Genomic DNA, 22988 nt, shown 5'->3' with positions numbered 1-22988 from the left:
ATTCCTCTATACAAAAAAAAAAGTGCAAATACATATTCTTGATTGCATGGACTGCTGCCTATGAGTGCATGTTGTAATAAATGCCTTTATTTATGGTGTCTTATTTGCTATCTTCCACAGCTATTTGCATTTGTATGTCATTCAGAAACAATACAACATGAAGTGCACTTGACATCCCTAAAAGTGGCCAGAGCAAATACACATTCTTGATTGCATGCACTGTGGCCTGTGAATGTAATAAATACTCTCACTTATGGAGCCTTACATGCTTTGAAAGCACATTTTAAAAAATCTGTTGGGAGTTGCTCCTTTTTTGATGCATGTGCCTTTTACAGTGTGTCATTTTATTTTTTAAGTAAGTGATCTTGATTTTGTTGCATTCATTCTTTCTTTTATTTTTACATAGAGAATGTAAATACACATGCTACTGCATTGGGTTTCATAGGAAGTGAAATGTGTAGCACCCTCCTAGTCAGCTAAGGGGAGCAAGACCTCAACTGTTACCCAGGAAGACGGAGTAGCAGCCTGTGTGTGATAGCTAGCAGAGGTCAAACTTTGGTCAGAGCTGGGAGGCTCTGCAGGCTCACCCTCTGGAATTTCCCCCCTGCCCTAGAACTTTGGAGAAAGGTTTAGAAACAGTGGGTGGTTCTGAGGAGTGGCTGATCTGCACTTTTAAGGGAGCCTGGCAAATCTCCAACAGGAGGCTTGGCAAGGGGCCAGGACAACCCTTAAAATTGATTGAGCCTGCTTAGCTGCAGGAGAGTTTAGGGGAAAACAGAGTGAGAGAATGTGAGGCTGAAGGCAAGAACTTGGAAGGGGGCCCTGATAGACATGTGCAGTTCATTTCATTCCGAATCAAAATGATCCATTATTTGGAGATTTGAATGTATCCGAATGTCAATAGTAATGAATTTAAACGAATCTGAAATAACAAAATGAAATTTGGCCAAACTTCAGATCAATTCGAATTTGAAAACCAATTCAAATTTGAAAAACAATTTGAATTTGAAAACAAGAATAGAATAATAGAATAAAATAGAACAGAATATAGAGAAATAGAAAATAATAGAATGAAATATAAAATAAAAGACTAGAATAAAAAAGGATAGAGGAAAAAAGAACAGAATCAAAAATAAAAGAATAGAACAGATTACAGTAGAAATTATAGAATAAAACAGAACAAAATAGAATAGAAAATAAAGGAATAAAAAAATAATAGAATCCATTAGAATTGTAACGGAACGGACCCAGACTGCGCTTGAGTACTTCCGTTAGAATACTGCTTCCCCATCCGAACACCGACAACAGACACCACAGCCGACCATACAAGACTAGATGACACCAGTCTTGAAATAAGCCAGTAGGTAGACTACTATATTTGAACACAGATAAAAGATGTAAACACTCGGGGGACATTCCCTCCCTCCTCCCTGCATAATGACACAGGGAGGGCCAATCTATATTTAGTAACAAGAGACACACAGGCATTCAGACTTCACACCAGCAGACAGTCCCATCAGGAGGGAGGGCTGCTGGAGACACCCCCCCCCCAAGCTAATACACATAAACACATACATCCCATAATAGTTTGCTCCCAAGCCAGACACACAATAGAACAATGGGATGCAGCCACATAACATTAAACAATCAACAACCCCCACACAATATTAGGACAGATCACCCTGTACAGAGGGATATGGGGAGCTGAGACAAGGGTCTCCCCACCTCTCCAAAGTGAACTGGGTTCCAAGGGCCCTCCACCCAAAGTGACTCCCATCACAAGAATAAAATAGAAAAGATTAGAATAGAAAAACAAAGAATAGAATAGGAAAAAATACAATAGGTTAGAATAGAAAATCAAAGAATAGAATAGAAAAGAATAGAATCAATTAGAAATGAAAAGAAAAATACTAGAATAGAAAATCAAAGAATACTGTAGAATAGAAAATAATAGAGTAAAAAAGAACAGAAAATAAAGTAATCAATTAGAATAGAATAAAAAATCAAAGAATAGAATAGAAAAGATTAGACTAGAGAATCAAAGAATAGAATAGAATAAAATAGAATATAGCTACCTTCCGAAATTCAAATTTTAATTAGAATAATTTTGAATTTGAACAGACTACATTAGAATACAATGTAAAATAATAGAATAGTTTAGGCAAGACTAAAATACTTCAGTGACCTGAATAGTGATCAAAAGCACTGTGAAAATTTAGCTGAAATAGAAATTTCTGCAGCAACAGATCACTAGTGATTACAGTCAGTAATAGATCACCACAATTAATTATGTTGTAGTTAATGCAGAGCAGCATGGAGGAGAGGCTTGATCAGCTCTCCCTTCACCTGATCCTGAAGACCTATAGAAAAAAAAAGTTCTCCAAAATATTCCACAGATCCCAACAATTTAAGTTGGATGATCAGGATGACATTTGCTTTAGTGACCCTCAAATGCTCATGTAATCAAGCAATGTCATAGAGAATTTAAGCAATCGCAAACCTGTGAAAATGCCACCATTGTGCTCATTTGTGTTCAGGCACAACTCTGCTTGATTTCATAAGAAAATCCTAATGCTGCATGTGAGCTTTGGATAGTCCTGTAAAATAATGGAAATATTACTAAGTAACTGTAGTAAACATATATGTAAATCTGAGAGCTCTACAGATTGTAGGCTGTAATTGTTGATCACTGTATCTGCGGATACATTCAATGAGCCCTCCTCATAGAGAACCAGGTGTGAGCTTTCCTTACCCCATCTGCATATCAATAGCATTCTCCAGCAAGGCTTACCTGCCTGCAGAGGCGTGCCCTATGAGGTCATTGAATGCTCTGTGAGAATAACCTCCTAATTCATTTACAGGAAGAGTCCTGAGGTGTTTTCACCTTGTATCTGGAAAAAACACGTCAACTCCGAGGAAACTATATTCAGAAAAAATGGCTGTGCGAATCACAGGACCTAACAGCCCTGGATTTTGTACATGAAGGTAAAGTAGTACATTTTATTGATAGGTTTATAGGAGTTACTTTTTAATGCTGTGTTCACGTAATACTGTGTTATGAGCTAGTGAAACATTGTGATATAGGAACTGTGGTACAACTGGAGCAACCGGCATAGGCAGTGGCTGGGCTGTGTGTGTGATAGGTTCATCTACCTGTACTAGTTGTATTTTACACATTGTGATCAATTTGGCCATTACATATGACAGACACATAAGTGGTGATTTGCTGAACAAGGATACATTTCACTTGGATAAGTGAACCTGTGTTCATTTTGTACACCCAATGTGTACAAGAGGAACTAAAAAAAAGTTTGCACATGATTGAAGTGACAACAGCTTCACTGAACTAATTAATCAATGTATTCCATTTGTAAGTTAACCCCATAGGGTTTGGAACATGTAAGGAACCTGCCACAAACCACTAAAAACACAGTAACTGAAGATATTTTCAACTGTAAATATTCCATGATCTTCAGTGGTGCAAGTGCAGGTCTGTATTAATATAATGGCACTCATGGGCCAATGCCAAGGGCAGTAGGGTAAGGCTGGCCATACATGGATCAATATATTTTTGATCAGCCAGCAGGCTGATTGAAAAAAAAAAAACTGAACAGTTTTCCTCATCCACACAAGCGAGGTGGATGGAGGAATCCCTGATGTGTTAATGTGTTCTGACAGTGAGGACTCCGCTGTCAAAATACACTGATCAGCACTGTAGCCATTTGGCTGTAGCACTGGTCAAAGGAAAATTTTCCAACAAGCCAGTTTGAGAGAAGTCGATCATTAGATCAACCTCTCTGGAACTGATCAGTACTGTAGCCATTTGATTGTAGCGCTGGTCAAAGGAAAAACTTCCAACAAGCTAGTTTGAGAGAAGTCGATCATTAGACTAACCCCTCTGGCTCTATGGCTGACCGGCCATAGATAGAACGAAATTCAGCCAGTCCCTGCTCTACCAGCCAAATTTTTATCCATCTATAGCTAGCTTAACCCCTTGATGCCGACCGCATGCAAATATGCGGCCTCTCAGCGTCTGGGTCTTGACGCTGAACAGCCACATATTTGCGTGCCATTAGAAAATACGTATGTGCTAAGAGCACGCGGCCTACGTTCTCCCAGCACATATGTCTGTGACTCACAGAAAGGTCTCAATCTCCCCTTGCGATCGGGACCTTTTCCAATCATGTGACCGCCATGATGGCGAATCACGGCAGTCACTTGACCCTAAAACCCAGCCCACCTCCCGGCTTCTGAAACTTTTAAAGGGCCAGGAGGTGCCGGAACTGAGAGGTTAAGGACTTCGCCAAGCCTCGAAACAGACACGTTGTGATATTTTTGCTTTGGTTTGTTTTCCTTTTGTAAACATGTGTTTATAGATTCAAAAAGCATACTGTATGGTGGAAGGGGGTACAGGATTACATAAACCGAATTATTGCTACCGCCAGGGCGAGCGGCTGACGCATTCAACCTGCAGTGCTCTCTTTGGGGCTGCAGAACCTTGCCTGGTGCGATAGAGCTTCCAGCTCACAATCAAAGAATTTTATGAAAAGTATTTGGCATTCACAAACTTGCACCAAAACTGCTTTGATACCGTGAACTTGTCTCAATTTGCCAGAAGTGGGTACAAAAGTTGAATGGAGTCAGAAGGCTCTTTATAATTAAGGAAAACGCATACCACCTTCCTTTTCTTTATTTTGCAATACTCTGAGAGACAGTCAGCCGCTGCGGCTAGGTGGTGAACTAACGTGTACGGCAGTATGCACCCAGGGCTAAATACCAATGTGCATGAGGCCCAAGCAACTATAGTCAAAGCCTACCTAGTAGTAGTTAGCCACATTCAGCTTGACTTTTGTAGTGTTAAACAATGCTACAAAATACGTCCAGCTGAATGTGGCTACTACTACTAGCTATACCATGATCTGGATTACATTGCTTCACAGAATTAGCTGCTCTCATAGAAGCCTTCATGATCTGCTAGTCAATGGCCAGCCAAAACACTCCTATCCATTGTTACCTACACAGGCTATGGCCTGAGGGTTCTAATGAAAACTTGGTGATGTCCATGGTAACCCTCTAAGTTCACCCTTAGGAAGGTTACAAAAGAAAGCTTATAGGTTGCTATGGGCAGTGCCAGCAGTTTCGCTTTTACAAAATAGGACTTAGTCACTTAGAAAAAAAAATTATGTTGACTATTCAATGATCATAATATTATATTTATATACTGCATTCATTTGTTATTGTTACTTTTATTATGTTAGCACAGACAAAAGTCCATTTCTTACCTTGGTTTATAGATTTTATGACAAGGATCAGAGAAGTGCTGGGACATGTAGTTACTTGGGGTAAGAAACCACTAAGAACTAAGTAGATGTCCACTTGAGAAGCCATCTGTGCCACCCTTTCATTGTTGGCTTTTCCAAACACAGTGTAAAGATTAGCTCGTGAACTACTAAGATGGTTTGCACTGCAACCAGCAAACCATTCAAGAACACGGCAAGGCTGCTGCTCCTAAGGTTAAATTAACCACATAATCAATGGGGTACTATTCCAGCTATGGTGAATTCAGTTTGATGCAGGCATGGCCAAGAAGGCCAAACACCCATCTAAGGATACAAAGAAAACAAACAGAGGGCGCACCGGCCTAGTGAATTATCATAAAAAATATTTATTTAAAGGATAAAAAGTAAGTATCGTACCCACAATTGACATATGGGTCAAAGGAACAACACACTGAACAACAGTGTCCAATCCACAACTGGAACCCTGGACTTCCAACAGGCTAACGCTTTTCGAGGACTAAGGCTGGCCATACACTATACAATTTTCTGTCCAATTTCTGCCCAATTTCCTTTAGATTTACCTTCACCTATGTAGTGCAAGGGCCTGCCTAATTGGATACAATTGAAAGTGTTGTTAGGTTTGACCTCCTATTATATGGTTTTTGGTAAATCTAAACCAAAAATCTCAAGAAAATTGTATAATGTATGGCCAGCCTGAGCCTCTTCCTCAGAGCCAAGATGGCCAAACACCCATCTACACCTGCCCTTCATGAGTAGAGCTGTTAGTATATGCTGAGAAGCAAGTCAAACATGGAATGGGTTGCAATTACCATTAGTCAAAGTGAATAATTCATGGCAAGGGCAACACCAAACACAAGTGTATACTGCTCCATGCGATCCAAGCCAAAATTCACACACTGCTTCCCTGAAAATGCTCCATGGACCCATTTCTGAAGAACAATAGATATGTCCTTACTAAGCCTAACTGATGTCAGATGGGCACCTTGAAGGCAATTAGTGAAAGGTATGTAAGATAAAATGTCTCAAATGAAGTGCAGCCAATCGGCTTTTAAGATTTCATCTCTAAGCTGTGTGCAAAAAAATGAAAGATAGAACCTGATTTGTTGCTATAGCCACTAGTCCAGATAAAACATGTCTCAAAGACTTTTTATTAAGAAAGACACATTGAAGGCATGCAATGAATGATAACTTTCACAAGTGCTTGTGCTTTCAACCGAACTGTCAGGCCATCAAATGCCTGGTGTCATAGCTGATCACTTGTGCAGCAGCATTGCAAGTGCAGATTAAACAGAGGCTAAAATGACAGCTACCTTGGTTGAAAAGTATAGAAGGATTTGGTTCTGCTTTAGTCCCCCCCTTGTTGTGCACCACGTGTGAAAGCTAAAATGTCTGAATCATTTTAAGAAGTAGTTAACTTGCATTCTATGTCACTACAATCTATAATAAATGCTTCATGCAGGGTTTTCCTTTACGTAATCTGCCCATTTGCTCGTTTGGTACACGTTGAGTGAAATGGAACAATAAAACCATGCTAAATGCACCTTTAGATATCAGTCAGTAAGTGTAATTAAAGATCACAAAACTGTACCTATATGTGGACTATATTGAAAATTAAAATACCCCCTTCTTTTTTACAAAGGTGTGGTGGCAACTTCAGTTCCTCTCTGTATACATTATAAAGTCGGCTCTGGCTTTGAATATACATTTTCTGTTGTGATTCCTCTATGTCTGACTTCAATGGGGAAATACTAATACTATGTTAAAGTGTTACTAAACCCACAATAGTAAAATGAGTCTGTATATGCATTAAAGCATACTTGTTATATGTACTGTGGATACTAAGGGGTTAATCCTCCACACTGTAAAAAGGATGTTTGATCCTGTCTTCTCTGATCCTCGCCTTCTACTGTCCCCAATCCAACTGCTGATAGAACAGAGCCTTGGGGGCAAGCTGCACATGCTCTGTTTGGTATGTATTGCTAGATAGTTTGTTTTTCTTTCTTTTACTAAAATAGTTGCATATCCATGTTCTGTGTACTGTGGAAGACCAGATATAGTGAATGCAGGGTCCTGGGTGTAGTAACACTTTATCTGCTTTCAGAAAAGTCATTTGTAGAAGTTAAATGGCGTATTATAGTGTATTTGTTTATAAAAATACCGCAATTAGAGCAATAGACATATTAACCAATAAAGCCACATGCTGATGGGTTGATCACTGAAAGCTGCTAATATAACCTTGTTATTCTAGTACAGCACTGCAGCCATACAATAAGTGCAGGTAATGTGAATCAAAGTGCAGATAAATGATGCCTTTTATTTTTCAAAGTTCTGGTGAAACTACCTGCTATACATGGAGATAGCCTGGACAGGATCATTGATACATTTCTCATTGCAGCTCTAGAGGGTCATCCAGAGATCTAGGATGCTTTATGATAACCCGCTCTTTGACTACTGGCAGAAAGTGATTGCATCTGTAACAATTTGCTATTTAAATTATATTCAGCTTGGAAGCCAGCACTCAAATGTTATCAATATAGATGTATGCATGTTGTGCCTAGATATGTTCATGTACCAAAACATAGGAATATTTGCATAAATATGCAATATGCTGTGATCTTGGATAAGTGATCATAATGGACAAGAATCCCAATTTGGCGAGAATGATGTGATATGTTTTAGTTACCAAGCGAGCATTGATTCATGGACGTGTAGTTACAGTGGGGGTCAAAAGGCCAACATTGTCTAGCCTTTAAAACAGTATTAAACCCAAAAGCAAACATTTATTATATTGCAGTATACCAATTCTTAGATGTGATTCATTAGCTTTCTTTTTTAGGCTTGATTTCTCCTAGTTTAATCTGGTGATTCAGCCAGAAAGTCTGCTGTTTTTCAATAGCTCAAGCTCTCCAGCAGTGTGTATTAGTTTACAGGGATGAGACCATCCATTTACTGCTGACAGGGGTGATTAAAATGTTCAGCTTTTATTTGTTCATGTAAAGCAGACTTTCTCAACACAGAGGAACCCTTGAAATACTTTTCTGGTCTCTGGGAACCCCTGCTAAAAATTACTATATGTACAGCTCATGATGCACTAATGCAGGGGTCTCCAAACATTTTAAACAAAGGGCCAGTTTACTGTCTGTCAGACTTTAGGGGGCCGGACATTGGTATGAGTGGGAGGAATACCGCTTCATCATTGGTAGTGGGAGTAATAGTACTCCATTGTAGGTGTCAGTGGGAGGAATAGTGCCCCATTGTTGGTGTCCATGGGAGGAATAGCGCCCAATCATTGGTGTCAGTGGGAGGAATAGTGTCCCATCATTGGTGTCAGTGGGAGGAATAGTGTCCCATCATTGGTGTCAGTGGGAGGAATAGTGTCCCATCATTGGTGTCAGTGGGAGGAATAGTGCCCCATCATTGGTGTCAGTGGGAGGAATAGTGCCCCATCATTGGTGTCAGTGGGAGGAAGAGTGTCTCTAATCGTTGGTATCAGTGAGAGGAATAGTGCCCCATCATTGGTAGTGGGAGGAATAGTACACCATTGCTGGTGTCAGTGGGAGCAATAATGCCCCATCATTGGTGTCAGTGGGAGGAATATTACCCCATTGTTGATGTCAGTGGGGGGAATAGTGCCCCATCATTGGTGTCAGTGGGAGGAATAGTGTCCCATGATTGGTGTCAGTGGGAGGAATAACGTCCCATCATTGGTGTCAGTGGGAGGAATAGCGCCCCATCATTGGTGTCAGTGGGAGAAATAATGTCTCATTATTGGTATCAGTGAGAGGAATAGTGCCCCATCATTGTTGTCAGTGGGAGGAATATTACCCCATTGTTGGTGTCAGTAGGGGGAATAGTGCCCCATGATTGGTGTCAGTGGGAGGAATAGTGCCCCATGATTGGTGTCAGTGGGAGGAAAAATGTCCCATCATTGGTGTCAGTGGGAGGAATAGTCCCCCATCATTGGTATAAGTGCCAGGAATAGTGCCCCATCATTGGTATAAGTGCCAGGAATAGTGCCCCATCATTGGTAGTGGAAGGAATAGTGCCCATTCATTGGTGTCACTGGGAGGAATAGTGTCATGTACTAGTGAGAGGGCTAGATAAAGGCAAACAGAGGGCTGAATCTGGCCCTCGGGCCACAGTTTGGAGACCACTGCATTAATGTATTGGTCAGTGGGAAGAGTGCTCCTTACACTTGTGGTCATTGGGAAGGATTACTCATTTACAAGTAGTTAAAAATATCAACGGTGTTAGTAGGAACTTATCTAAGAGGCAAAAACTGGTCATTGTTCAAGGAATCCCTGGCATCCTTTTGAGGAACCTGAGGGTTGAGAAACCCTGATGTAAAGCTTTTAACCCAAAAGGAAAAAAAATGTTTGTTGTAACTGATTATAAATTGAGAGCTGAAGTTTGGCTTCAATTTTTTTTTGTATTCAAATCTGCTAATATGTTAACACTCCCCCCCTTCCCCCCCCCCCCCAAACTGACAATGCTGCTGTGTCCTGTGCCCATTGCTCCATAGTGGTGTCTCACTAATACAGAAGGTGTGTTACTGTCAACATCACCAGATGAAAACAGAGTGAAAAAAGCCAAAGAACACTGATGCAGCCACCACAGCTAATGATTGGCAAGCTGCAATATTTTACATTTTTGGGTTTAATATCATTTTTAAAATAGCCAATACTGATCCCACAAGCAGGATTTATCCTGATTCCTGTCACAACTGCTGGTATCTGGGTATATGCTTATTTTGTAAAGTGCTGTGCAAAGTGATAGCGCTATATAAAGTCTGTATAATAATTAAAAAAAATGATGCTAAAATGCCAACTGCGCTAACTAAAAACCTCCCAGTTGAATTTGATACTGGGATTCCAGTAAGAAGATTCTCCCGAAGGGTGGTAAGACTCAAGAGGGACTGAAGGCCCAAAGCCCAAAATTCCAGTACTGTGAAAGCAAACTAAAGGTTGGCTAAAGTAAGTATTGGTTGCAAGTAAGAGTCTTAGGCTTGGTTCACACTTGGGATCTGACTTGTGAGACCCCAAGTCACAAGACATGTGAAATCCCATGTTGGTTAATGAGAGCTGTCTTAATTAACACTGAAGTCTACTCTGACGTTAGAAAAGGTTGCTGTACTACTTCAAGGCGACTTGTGCCCATAGACTTTATTGGAAGTCGCCTCAAAGACAGATCCTCATCTATATTGACATTACAGGAAGATTACCCAGGCATTCCCTGAAAGTTCCTTCAAAGTTGCATCAAAGTAGTACTCAAGTCACCTGGAAAAGTCGCACTGTAAGTGGCACAACTTTCAGGTTGCTGTAGTGTGAACCGAGACTTAATCATGAAGCAAAAACTGATTTACCCAAATTGATTAGAATCTGTTGTGTGGTTGTTTAAACAAATCTCTGGTCGATCAATTGTTCATTGTTTATTCCAGGTACTTATATAGCGCCATCAATTTACGCAGTGCTTTACATATATATTGTACATTCACATCACTCCCTAACCCTCAAGGGGTGTACAAACTAAAGTCCCTGACTTACATTAATACATACTAGGACCAATTTAGACAGGATACAATTAACCTACCAGCATGTCTTTGGAGTGTGGGAGGAAACCGGATTACCCGGAGGAAACAAATGCAGGCACAGGGAGAACATGCAAACTCCAGGCAGGTGGTGACGTGGTTGGGATTCGAACCAACAACCTTAGTACTGCCAGGTGGAAAAATACTAACCATTAAAATGTCCTGGACTTGAAGTGGGTAAAAGTTCATGGCTGCAGCTGCAGCCATGAGTTTGTTGTCATATTTTTAAGCCGGCGGGTGGCTGCTCAGTAAAAATGATCTGGGCGGCTCCACAGCTGCATGATCGTTTTTATAGCGATGGAAAGAGCTGAAACTGCCAAGATTTTATTCTACAGCTTTTAGAAAATATATAGTATTTGGGGGTTATAAGTAATTTTCTAGCAAAAATGCTGATTCGTTTTTTTTAACATGCATGTGTAAAAATGTAAAATTGCCCCAGATGCCAAGTAGTTTAAGTATCTCTAAGCACTGGTCCAAGGCATTTAGCATCCTTATTATTTTCCTTAAAATGGTCAAAGATGAGACAAGACTATTGTCTATAGTTTGCAAATGTTCCTAGATGATGATTGCAGTCTAGTGTAGCACCCTCCTAGATAGGTTGCTAGGAAAGCTAGGTAAATCTAGTTCTTTTTGGTTCCACTGTAGTCAGCAGAACAGGCTGTGATTGCTTTGGGCTATTCTGTGCATTGCAGGTTGCAGGTTTAATTGCTTCCTCCTCTTTTCTAGGGGATTCCAGAATATAGTGGGTGGGGGGAGGCAGTTCAGCAGTCTTAATATTTATGTAGCTTCAGCCAATCCCTGGGGCAGGATACTCAGAAGGTTGTTGGGGAGTGCGTAAATAGTTTGCAGCCTGAGGCAGTCCTGTTTTCGTCCAGGAGACGTTCTCGGCAAGTGCCTTCTAGGCATCCCAGCTGAAAATTAAACCTGTGCTCATCGAGCTCCCAGTTGTGGCAGAGCTGGGGGGCCTGTTCTGCTAAACTCATCAAAGCTAAGCAAGGGATTTCACTGGGGATCTGGCCTGGTATATTCACTGAATTATCTGTCTGATATTGGAGGGAGGCATTCAAGTATCCAGGGACATTGTAAGTACAGACCTGAATGGTGGATCCTATTAACTGTTGCTGTTGATATCACCAGCATATCAATACTAGTGCTTGCCCGGCGTGGGACATTTCTGAAGGTGTCCCAGTGCTGTTCATTTTTTTGGTCTTTGCTGGATTGACTGTCATGAGAAGTAGTAGTACAGTAAAGAGCATCCTTAATTTGTTGCTCATGGAGTTCCCCACAGCTCCCTATGTTCTATCCAAGTTAACTGGCAATACATTTTAAAAAAGACAACCATCAGACTGTTCAGTGAGCCAGAAGAGTGGCTGCTGCTGTGTGCCTGGCTGCTATTGTATTATTCTGGGAAAGGAACCAGGGACATACACTATATTGCCAAAAGTATTGGGACGCCTGCCTTTACATGCACATGAACTTTAATAACATCCCAGTCTTAGTCTGTAGGGTTCAGTATTGAGTTGGCCCACCCTTTGCAGCTATAACAGCTTCAACTCTTCTGGGAAGGCTGTCCACAAGGTTTAACCTCCTTGGCGGTATGATTCCTTCTGATTTTTTGTGCTGAAAGCGGTACCATTTTTTCGCATGGAAATAGTTTTTTATTGTAGGCTGTAATTTTTAGGAAAATTTCCCCACAAATCATTATCACTCAATTCTGTAAGTGGTTCTGATTTACTATCGCTGTTCTCTAGCCGGTCTAAAACCGCTTTTGACGTAAAGGGACGCTTTTTGGACGCCATGGACTTTTCTAAGTTTCCAGGCAGAAAGAACAGACAAAATGCAGGCAGGGCACAGGGCAAAGCACTAGGGACAATATGTATGTGAAATGGGATGAAACAGCAATGTTTTACTATTTAAAATTGAAAAAAAAAAAATGACATTTTTTAAATTTTTTAAATTTCCCGCCGCCGGCGGCGCCCGTACGTCCCGACGTCACGGGAACCGGAACACAGAAGCCGGATGCCGGCATCGGCCGGAGGAGATGGCCGGGGACGCTGCAGGGGACACATCGCGGGAGCGAAGGACAAGGTAAGTGCTGCAGGGACCCCCAGATCAGTGCCGCATGGTAAGCCCGAGTGTAGCTCGGGGTTACCGCTTGTGGTATAGAAATTCTACCCCGGGCTACACTCGGGAAAACCGCCAGGGAGGTTAAGAGTGTGTCTATGGGAATGTTTGACCATTCTTCCAGAAGTGCATTTGTGAGGTCATGCAAAGATGTTGAACGAGACGGTCTGGCTCGCACTCTCTGCTGTAATTCATTCCAAAGGTGTTCTATCGAATTGAGGTCAGGCCAGTCAAGTTCCTCCACCCCAAACTCGCTCATCCATGTCTTTATGGACCTTGCTTTGTGCACTGGTGTGCAGTCATATTGGAACAGGGGGGCCATCCCCAAACTGTTCCCACAAAGTTGGGAGCATGAAATTATCTTAAGACTTCCCTTCACTGGAACTAAGGAGCTCAGCTCAACCCCTGAAAAACAACCCCTCACCATAACCCCTCCTCCACCAAACTTTACACTTGGCACAATGCAGTCAGGCAAGTACCGTTCTCCTTGCATCCGCCAGACCCAGACACATCCATCGGATTGCCAGACAGAGAAGCATGAATCGTCACTCCAGAGAACACGTCTCCAGTGCTCTAGAGTCCAGTGGCAGTGTGCTTTACACCACTTCATCCAACGCTTTGTATTGCACTTGGTGATGTAAAGCCATGAAAACCCATTCCATGAAGCTCTCTATGCACTGTTGTTGTAATCTGAAGGCCACAAGAAGTTTGGAGGTCTTTACCTAGTGACTCTGCAGACAGTTGGCAACTTCTGTGCAATGTGCGCATCAGCTGACCCTGTTCTGTCATTTTACATGGCCTACCACTTGATGGTTGAGCTTCTGTTGTTCCCAGCTGCTTCCACTTTGTTATACCACTAACAGTTGACCATGGAATATTTAGTAGCCAGGAAATTTCATGGATGGATTTATTGCAAAGGTGGCAACCTATCACGGTACCACGCTTGAATTCACCGAGCTCCTGAGAGTGATCCATTCTTTCACAAATGTTTGTAGAAGCAGTGTGCATGCCTAGGTGTTTGACTTTATACACATGTGGCCATGGAGGTGATTGGAACAACTGAATCCAATGATTTGGATGAGTATCCCAATACTTTGTGCAATATAGTGTATCATCAGCCTTTACGGTGCTGAACGCTACACTACTTCAGTGGACTAGAAGGTTTCTTGTGTCGTTTTTTGATGACAGAGTAGAGGGAGATACAGATAACCTAGTGCTTCTTTGTCGTCATAGGCTGTATTGGGGAATTATCCCAACCTACAGGGAATAGATTTGTATGCTAGCTGAATCTTTAAACGGTCTCATTATTAGTATCTGACATATCACATCCCTCAATCTATGACCTTTTTAAGATCAGGTTTCTTTCAGCCATGAAAGAATAAATACTAGTGGAGTGTAGATCACCTGTAGTTTACTGTAGGCCAAGTGTGACTTATAAATTGATGACCAAGAATGAGTCAGTGTGATCTTATTGTTTTACAAGAAAATCAAGAACATACTTTTAAAGGACATAAAATTATGAACACTCAACTCAGGGTTGCCAATGCATTGCTTTAATTAGTGACACCACTATTTATACAAGTTCTGTAGCTAAGTGGATTCAACAGAATCCATGTCATTTATGTATGTTTGTAATTATGGCAATACAATGGCAACACTGATACTCCTGAAGATAATTAACCTTTATAATTTCTTTAAGGGGATAACAGCATAGAGATTGAAGAAACTTGTTGTGTGGAAATCGAAACTATTTAGAACGGGTTGGGGCCTGTTGCAGACACATCGTCCTGTAAAATGACATTGACTAGAGGAGTCTGTAGCAGCATGTCTAAAAATGCACACATAGATACATTGGTCATGACATGTCAGCTAATTGTCCCACATACATTTGCTCTGCTTTTTATTTATTTTATCTGCTGTGTTCTCTTGATGAAGATAAGGCCTCTCCTTTGATACACATTATGATTACACAATCACTCATTATGAATGCTGTAGGCACTTCTGTGGAATATTCGTGAGGTTGTTAAATCTTACTATAAATACTCCCTCTGTACAACATGCATCAAACCCATGCAATGCATTTGTGATGTCAACACAGAGAATAAGATAAATAGAAAATTAAGATTTTTATTCTTATCGCTTTGATATGTTTCAGGTAAAGAGTACGTAGGAAAAATAATCTATCTGGTGTAGTCATGAAATGTATCCAGTTAAAGCTGAACTAAAGGCAAATTGTGAAATGCACAGCTAAATGAATGTTTTTTTACCAGTCAAATGTTTGTATTTCTGTTCAGCCAGGCTTCAGATTTACACACCCCTGCCAAACAGCACTGCTAAGCAGGTGGCCAGACTTTTTTTCTACTTCAGTTAGTGAGTGTTAACCTTAAAGTGATTATAAATTTTTTTTTTTAAATAACAAACATGTTATACTTACCTGCTTTGTGTAATGTTTTAGCACAGAACAGCCCCAATCCTCTTCTTTTGGGGTCCCCCCCCAGCAGTACTGGTTCCTTCCCCCTAGGGGGGCACTCGAGCAGGCTTGCTCCCAAGCCGCATTCCTGTTAATGAAAACTGTCTATTTACACACAGCACAACTTGGCCCCGCCCCCTGCTCTCCATTCACTGGCTCATTGGCTGTGATCGACAGGGGCTCTCATGCACATCATTGGATTGACATGGGGCTCGGCTAGGTATAAGGGGGGCTGAGGGGGGAGCCGCACCCAGAAGGTTTTTCTTTTACCTTCATGCATAGAATGTATGAAAACAAAGACCTTCTCTCTTTAGAACCACTTTATATTGCAGTTTACCAATTCTTAGAAGTGATGGCTTCATTAATTTTCTTTTTTTAGGCTTGTTTTCTTCTATTTTAATCTGGTGGTCCAGCCTTTAAGTTTTTGTTTTAAGAAAAAAAACAAGGTTTCTATCAGAATATATCAGTTACAGAGATTAGACAAACCATTTACCATTGATGGGTTGCTTACTATGATACTTACAATGATTAGCAGTTATTTATTATTACAAATGGTCTACAGTAGGTGCAGAGAAGAGACTTTGATGGAGTAGTTTGGCTGCTGTGACAGGGAGTTGACATTCTGGAGAGGTGTGTGAAGAATCTGAGGCATAAGATACAACTGAGTGTCTGGAACTGTTGTCTCTTTCGTTTTCACTAGCGGCTTGTTCTAAGACCCTTAATCTTGCCATGGCTGTGGCATGTTCACATTGTTTTTCCAAAACTTCAGTTTCTGCCTTTTGGTATGTGGCTTCAGCTTCTTTCTCTGCTTTCTGATGTGCAGCCTGAGCCTCCATTTCTGCGGCCTGAGCCTCCATTTGTTCTTTCTTCTGTGCGGCCTGAGCCTCCATTTGTGCTTTCTGATGTGCGGCCTGAGCCTCCATTTCTGCTTTCTGATGTGCGGCCTGAGCCTCCATTTCTGCTTTCTGATGTGCGGCCTGAGCCTCCATTTCTGCTTTCTTATGTGTGGCCTGAGCCTTCATTTCTGCTTTCTTATGTGCGGTCTGAGCCTCCATTTCTGCTTTCTGATGTGCGGCCTGAGCGTCCATTTCTTGCGGCCTGAGCCTCCATTTCTGCTTTCTTATCTGCGGCCTGAGCCTCCATTTGTGCTTTCTTATGTGCGGCCTGAGCCTCCATTTCTGCTTTCTGATGTGCGGCCTGAGCCTCCATTTCTGCAGCCTGAGCCTCCATTTCTGCTTTCTTATGTGCGGCCTGAGCCTCCATTTCTGCTTTCTGATGTGTGGCCTGAGCCTCCATTTGTGCTTTCTGATGTGCTGCCTGAGCCTCCATTTGTGCTTTCTTATGTGCGGCCTGAGCCTCCATTTCTGCTTTCTGATGTGCGGCCTGAGCCTCCATTTCTGCAGCCTGAGCCTCCATTTCTGCTTTCTTATGTGTGGCCTGAGCCTCCATTTCTGCTTTCTGATGTGCGGCCTGAGCCTCCATTTCTGCTTTCTGATGTGCGGCCTGAGCCTCCATTTCTGCTTTCTGATGTGCGGCCTGAGCCTCCATTTCTGCTTTCTGATGTGCGGCCTGAGCCTCCATTTCTGCTTTCTGATGTGTGGCCTGAGCCTCCATTTTTGCTTTCTGATGTGCGGCCTGAGCGTCCATTTCTGCGGCCTGAGCCTCCATTTGTGCTTTCTTATGTGCGGCCTGAGCCTCCATTTGTGCTTTCTTATGTGCGGCCTGAGCCTCCATTTGTGCTTTCTTATGTGCGGCCTGAACCTCCATTTCTGCTTTCTGATGTGCGGCCTGAGCGTCCATTTCTTGCGGCCTGAGCCTCCATTTCTGCTTTCTTATCTGCGGCCTGAGCCTCCATTTGTGCTTTCTTATGTGCGGCCTGAGCCTCCATTTCTACTTTCTGATGTGCAGCCTGAGCCTCCATTTCTGCAGCCTGAGCCTCCATTTCTGCTTTCTTATGTGCGGCCTGAGCCTCCATTTCTGCTTTCTGATGTGTGGCCTGAGCCTCCATTTCTGTGGCCTGAGCCTCCATTTGTGCTTTCTTATGTGCGGCCTGAGCCTCCATTTCTGCAGCCTGAGCCTCCATTTCTGCTTTCTTATGTGCGGCCTGAGCCTCCATTTCTGCTTTCTGATGTGTGGCCTGAGCCTCCATTTGTGCTTTCTGATGTGCTGCCTGAGCCTCCATTTGTGCTTTCTTATGTGCGGCCTGAGCCTCCATTTCTGCTTTCTGATGTGCGGCCTGAGCCTCCATTTCTGCAGCCTGAGCCTCCATTTCTGCTTTCTTATGTGTGGCCTGAGCCTCCATTTCTGCTTTCTGATGTGCGGCCTGAGCCTCCATTTCTGCTTTCTGATGTGCGGCCTGAGCCTCCATTTCTGCTTTCTGATGTGCGGCCTGAGCCTCCATTTCTGCTTTCTGATGTGCGGCCTGAGCCTCCATTTCTGCTTTCTGATGTGTGGCCTGAGCCTCCATTTTTGCTTTCTGATGTGCGGCCTGAGCGTCCATTTCTGCGGCCTGAGCCTCCATTTGTGCTTTCTTATGTGCGGCCTGAGCCTCCATTTGTGCTTTCTTATGTGCGGCCTGAGCCTCCATTTGTGCTTTCTTATGTGCGGCCTGAACCTCCATTTCTGCTTTCTGATGTGCGGCCTGAGCGTCCATTTCTTGCGGCCTGAGCCTCCATTTCTGCTTTCTTATCTGCGGCCTGAGCCTCCATTTGTGCTTTCTTATGTGCGGCCTGAGCCTCCATTTCTACTTTCTGATGTGCAGCCTGAGCCTCCATTTCTGCAGCCTGAGCCTCCATTTCTGCTTTCTTATGTGCGGCCTGAGCCTCCATTTCTGCTTTCTGATGTGTGGCCTGAGCCTCCATTTCTGTGGCCTGAGCCTCCATTTGTGCTTTCTTATGTGCGGCCTGAGCCTCCATTTCTGCTTTCTGATGTGTGGCCTGAGCCTCCATTTCTGCTTTCTGATGTGTGGCCTGAGCCTCCATTTCTGCTTTCTGATGTGCGGCCTGAGCCTCCATTTCTGCTTTCTGATGTGCGGCCTGAGCCTCCATTTCTGCTTTCTGATGTGTGGCCTGAGCCTCCATATCTGCTTTCTGATGTGCGGCCTGAGCCTCCATTTCTGCTTTCTGATGTGCGGCCTGAGCCTCCATTTCTGCTTTCTGATGTGTGGCCTGAGCCTCCATTTCTGCTTTCTGATGTGCGGCCTGAGCCTCCATTTCTGCGGCCTGAGCCTCCATTTCTGCGGCCTGAGCCTCCATTTCTGCTTTCTTATGTGTGGCCTGAGCCTTCATTTCTGCTTTCTTATGTGCGGCCTGAGCCTCCATTTCTGATTTCTGATGTGCGGCCTGAGCGTCCATTTCTTGCGGCCTGAGCCTCCATTTCTGCTTTCTTATCTGCGGCCTGAGCCTCCATTTGTGCTTTCTTATGTGCGGCCTGAGCCTCCATTTCTACTTTCTGATGTGCGGCCTGAGCCTCCATTTCTGCAGCCTGAGCCTCCATTTCTGCTTTCTTATGTGCGGCCTGAGCCTCCATTTCTGCTTTCTGATGTGTGGCCTGAGCCTCCATTTGTGCTTTCTGATGTGCTGCCTGAGCCTCCATTTGTGCTTTCTTATGTGCGGCCTGAGCCTCCATTTCTGCTTTCTGATGTGCGGCCTGAGCCTCCATTTCTGCAGCCTGAGCCTCCATTTCTGCTTTCTTATGTGCGGCCTGAGCCTCCATTTCTGCTTTTTGATGTGTGGCCTGAGCCTCCATTTCTGCTTTCTGATGTGTGGCCTGAGCCTCCATTTCTGCTTTCTGATGTGTGGCCTGAGCCTCCATTTCTGCTTTCTGATGTGTGGCCTGAGCCTCCATTTTTGCTTTCTGATGTGCGGCCTGAGCGTCCATTTCTGCGGCCTGAGCCTCCATTTGTGCTTTCTTATGTGCGGCCTGAGCCTCCATTTGTGCTTTCTTATGTGCGGCCTGAACCTCCATTTCTGCTTTCTTATGTGCGGCCTGAGCCTCCATTTCTGCTTTCTGATGTGCGGCCTGAGCCTCCATTTCTGCGACCTGAGCCTCCATTTCTGCTTTCTTATGTGCGGCCTGAGCCTCCATTTCTGCTTTCTGATGTGTGGCCTGAGCCTCCATTTCTGTGGCCTGAGCCTCCATTTGTGCTTTCTTATGTGCGGCCTGAGCCTCCATTTCTGCTTTCTGATGTGCGGCCTGAGCCTCCATTTCTGCTTTCTGATGTGCGGCCTGAGCCTCCATTTCTGCTTTCTTATGTGCGGCCTGAGCCTCCATTTCTGCTTTCTGATGTGTGGCCTGAGCCTCCATTTCTGCTTTCTGATGTGCGGCCTGAGCCTCCATTTCTGCTTTCTGATGTATGGCCTGAGCCTCCATTTCTGCTTTCTGATGTGTGGCCTGAGCCTCCATTTCTGCGGCCTGAGCCTCCATTTCTGCTTTCTTATATGCAGCCTGAGCCTCCATTTCTGCTTTCTTATGTGCGGCCTGAGCCTCCATTTCTGCTTTCTGATGTGTGGCCTGAGCCTCCATTTCTGCTTTCTGATGTGTGGCCTGAGCCTCCATTTCTGCGGCCTGAGCCTCCATTTCTGCTTTCTTATATGCAGCCTGAGCCTCCATTTCTGCTTTCCTTTGGGCAAAAGCTGCCTGAATTTTAGAAGCTTCAGTATCAGCACGGGCTTTTATTAGTTGTTGAATGAGTGTAGAAGACCTTGATTGTAGGCATTTAGAAGATCTTGAGGATAGTAGATGCAGAGTGATAAGATCTGCATTCATGGAGCTGTGTTATTCTCACTTCTGCCTTTGTCTTTGTTCGCACCACTAAATTGTCTCTTTCAAGATTGAGCTCCTCAAAACTCATTAATTCTTCCAATGACCTATGAGTGTTGTACCGCTTTAACAGAGCAATATATTTAACACAGTCTTTGATAATTCTCATAAGCAATATTCAATTGCTGGATAGCGCCCTCTAGTTGTATTAGCTCATGAGATTGTTGGGAGAGAGCAGACATGCATTTAACAGTATTAGACCATAAGTCATTGATATTAGACAGCAATTCCAACTTGTCAGTATCAAGATTTCTTGCACTTCTTAAGCGTTTTTCTCTTTTATCTAAGTCCTACTCTGGATGAAGCTCTGATTGTGGTTGTGTATTGGTTTCCCCAGACTGTATATTACTTTTCTGAAATATCATGTTAGCAAGGAGAGGGGTTGATAGAAAGTTTACATAGAAATGTATCACTTTTTCTGTGGGTGAGTTTAGGTTTCCTAGGCAATGATTGCACAAAGGTTTTCTTTTTCTTTCTTATAAATTCACAAACAATCCATATGGTAATGCATACACATGCAGTGTATAAACTTGCAGTTGTAAAATATTCATATCAATAATTTGTCCTGACACTGATGAGTGTTATGCTAGGATATACTTGGAGACATGTACAGACTTGTGTAGTGGTGGCTGCACTCTCTATAGCTGTTATATCCAGTATCCATATAACATCTCACTGTGTATTGTAGCTAGCAAGGACTCTATGAAGCATTCCACAGATCTTTTGACTAGCCAGGATCCTATGAAGCATTCCACTGATCTTTTGACTGTTCTGTGTCTCCAATCTAAGCATTGATAGTGTGATCTTTGTAACTTACAGTTGTGATGAGATAGCGATAACTTCAACTTCAGTTGGATACCACAGTCAGTGACTCAATTGATAAGACATCTAGTAGATCTTGTGAAGTTTATTCCATAAACTGAGAGAATCTTACAACAATGAACATTCGATAGGTCAAAAGATCATAATGTGATCTACTTCATGACATGAGGCTAGAGCTGCAATGCATTACTGGGAAGGGGGAGGGCTCTCTATACAGCATTAACTAAACCAAAGAAAAGGGAGGAGCAGAAACAAAATATAGAAACACTTAAAGGCATATGACAGTCAATATGACAGTCATGTGAAACATGACAGGAAGTTCCACTTTAATGCTTTGTCCCCTGCTTCCCATTAAGGATTGGCACCTTTGGGGACTGGGTACCCAAATTTGACAGGTACCCGTTCCCACTTTCGCTGCTATCGCCTAGGCAATTGGAAGTTGTCCTCCCTCCCCGTAGTCTTCTGGGACACATGACAGGTCCCAGAAGACTACGGGACCATTCACAAAGTGCAGCGCTTCTCACGCATGCTCAGTGGACACTTGGCTGTGAAGCCGCAAGCTGTCACAGCTGGGTTCCCACGCTAAAGATGTTGGCACCAGGGAAAGAAGATGGCTGGTGAAATCAGCGGTGGTGTGGACACCGCTGGACCGAGGGACGGGTAAGTGGGTGTATTTTAAGAGTCAGCAGCTACAGTTTTTGTAGCTGCTGACTTTTTTTTTTTTTCAGCTGGAACTCCGCTTTAACTAATTGCATTTCTTTTAAACAAATACATACTATAACTGTATTAAATGTTTAATTTCTTGAGCTCAGCTTTAATGTTTAAGCAGACTGAAAGCTTTATGTTTACTCACTGCATTATGCTTGTGTTATGTATTGTCTGCCACCTAACCACTTTCTGAGAATTCAAGGTTGTTCTGCTTGCTTGATAAGTTTAATGGATGAGTCTGCAAGGCAGATGGAAATACAAAGGTTTTCATTTAATAGGATGGTACAAAGAGCCCAGAGGTGCATACAACAAACCAGCTAAACTGCACCTTAATTAATATGCCTTCACTAAACTGCGAAATGGTTGCTATGGCATACATAGTTGTCAGCATTATACATTTCCAAGGTCACTTTACCAATACTCTCTTCCCAACATTGATTTTAATTAGCAGTAAACAGAAATGCATTATGCATTTTAATTGCTACTCCTGAATAAAATATTACCTTGAAAGAGACCCTGTTACTGTAATTGTTATAAATAAATAAATGAAGGACCTCTGTAAGAAGTGTTCATACCTAACTCTTTGACTTGGATAGCTCCTTTGCAGATTGAACCACAGCATACAACTCCAGGCAAACAGCAAAATACTGCCAGATAGCACAGCCAGGTTGGTGATCTTACTTTTCTCTACCTAAGTTAAGCAATACAGCTGATTACAGCTAGGTTATTTTTTATTAAATTGGGGGTATTGCAAGTGGAGCATTCACTTGTTGCTGATCATTTGTTCTTTAGACTGTCTTTTGTTATCAGCACACTGCTTTATTGCTTATCAAACATTTTGTTCCTAAACCACCTCACTTTGACTCACATTCAATACACCTCCTATCCTCACAGATAAATTAAAGTTAGGTATACACCATTTAAGCCTTTTATCCCTGATTAAAACAGTCCTGCTGCTGGCCAGTTTTGCCCAGCTGTATCTTGTGTAGCACTACCTGTACTTTTTTTCTCAAGTGCATTTCAGACAATTATCTTGTCTCAATTAAAATGTCCATGTTCAGGTTGCTGTGTCATCTTTGATCTCTTGATTCTTAATAAGAGCTTGAAAGAAAGTGGCCAGTGGCAGTACAGTTTTGCACTGGCAAAAACAAGGACA

General features: G+C 42.8%; 1 protein-coding gene across 2 annotated transcripts in view; it reads left to right on the top strand.

Moving 5' to 3' along the window:
- Window positions 1–2866: 2866 nt before the first annotated feature.
- The window catches only part of LNX1 (ligand of numb-protein X 1), a 250324-nt gene continuing 230202 nt past the window's right edge, over window positions 2867–22988 (top strand). For both annotated transcript variants that reach the window (XM_089669251.1, XM_089669250.1), the window contains exon 1: window positions 2867–2985. The gene's annotated coding sequence lies outside the window, so the exon portion shown is untranslated. The remainder of the gene's footprint in view (window positions 2986–22988) is intronic.

Source organism: Staurois parvus, unplaced genomic scaffold (assembly GCF_062004578.1).
Source record: "Staurois parvus isolate SC_StPar_1 unplaced genomic scaffold, SC_StPar_1.0 ptg000071l, whole genome shotgun sequence".
Classification (NCBI taxonomy): Eukaryota; Metazoa; Chordata; class Amphibia; order Anura; family Ranidae; genus Staurois; species Staurois parvus.
The sequence above is the reverse complement of the archived record's forward strand: the minus strand, read 5'-3'. Positions and strand labels throughout refer to the sequence as shown.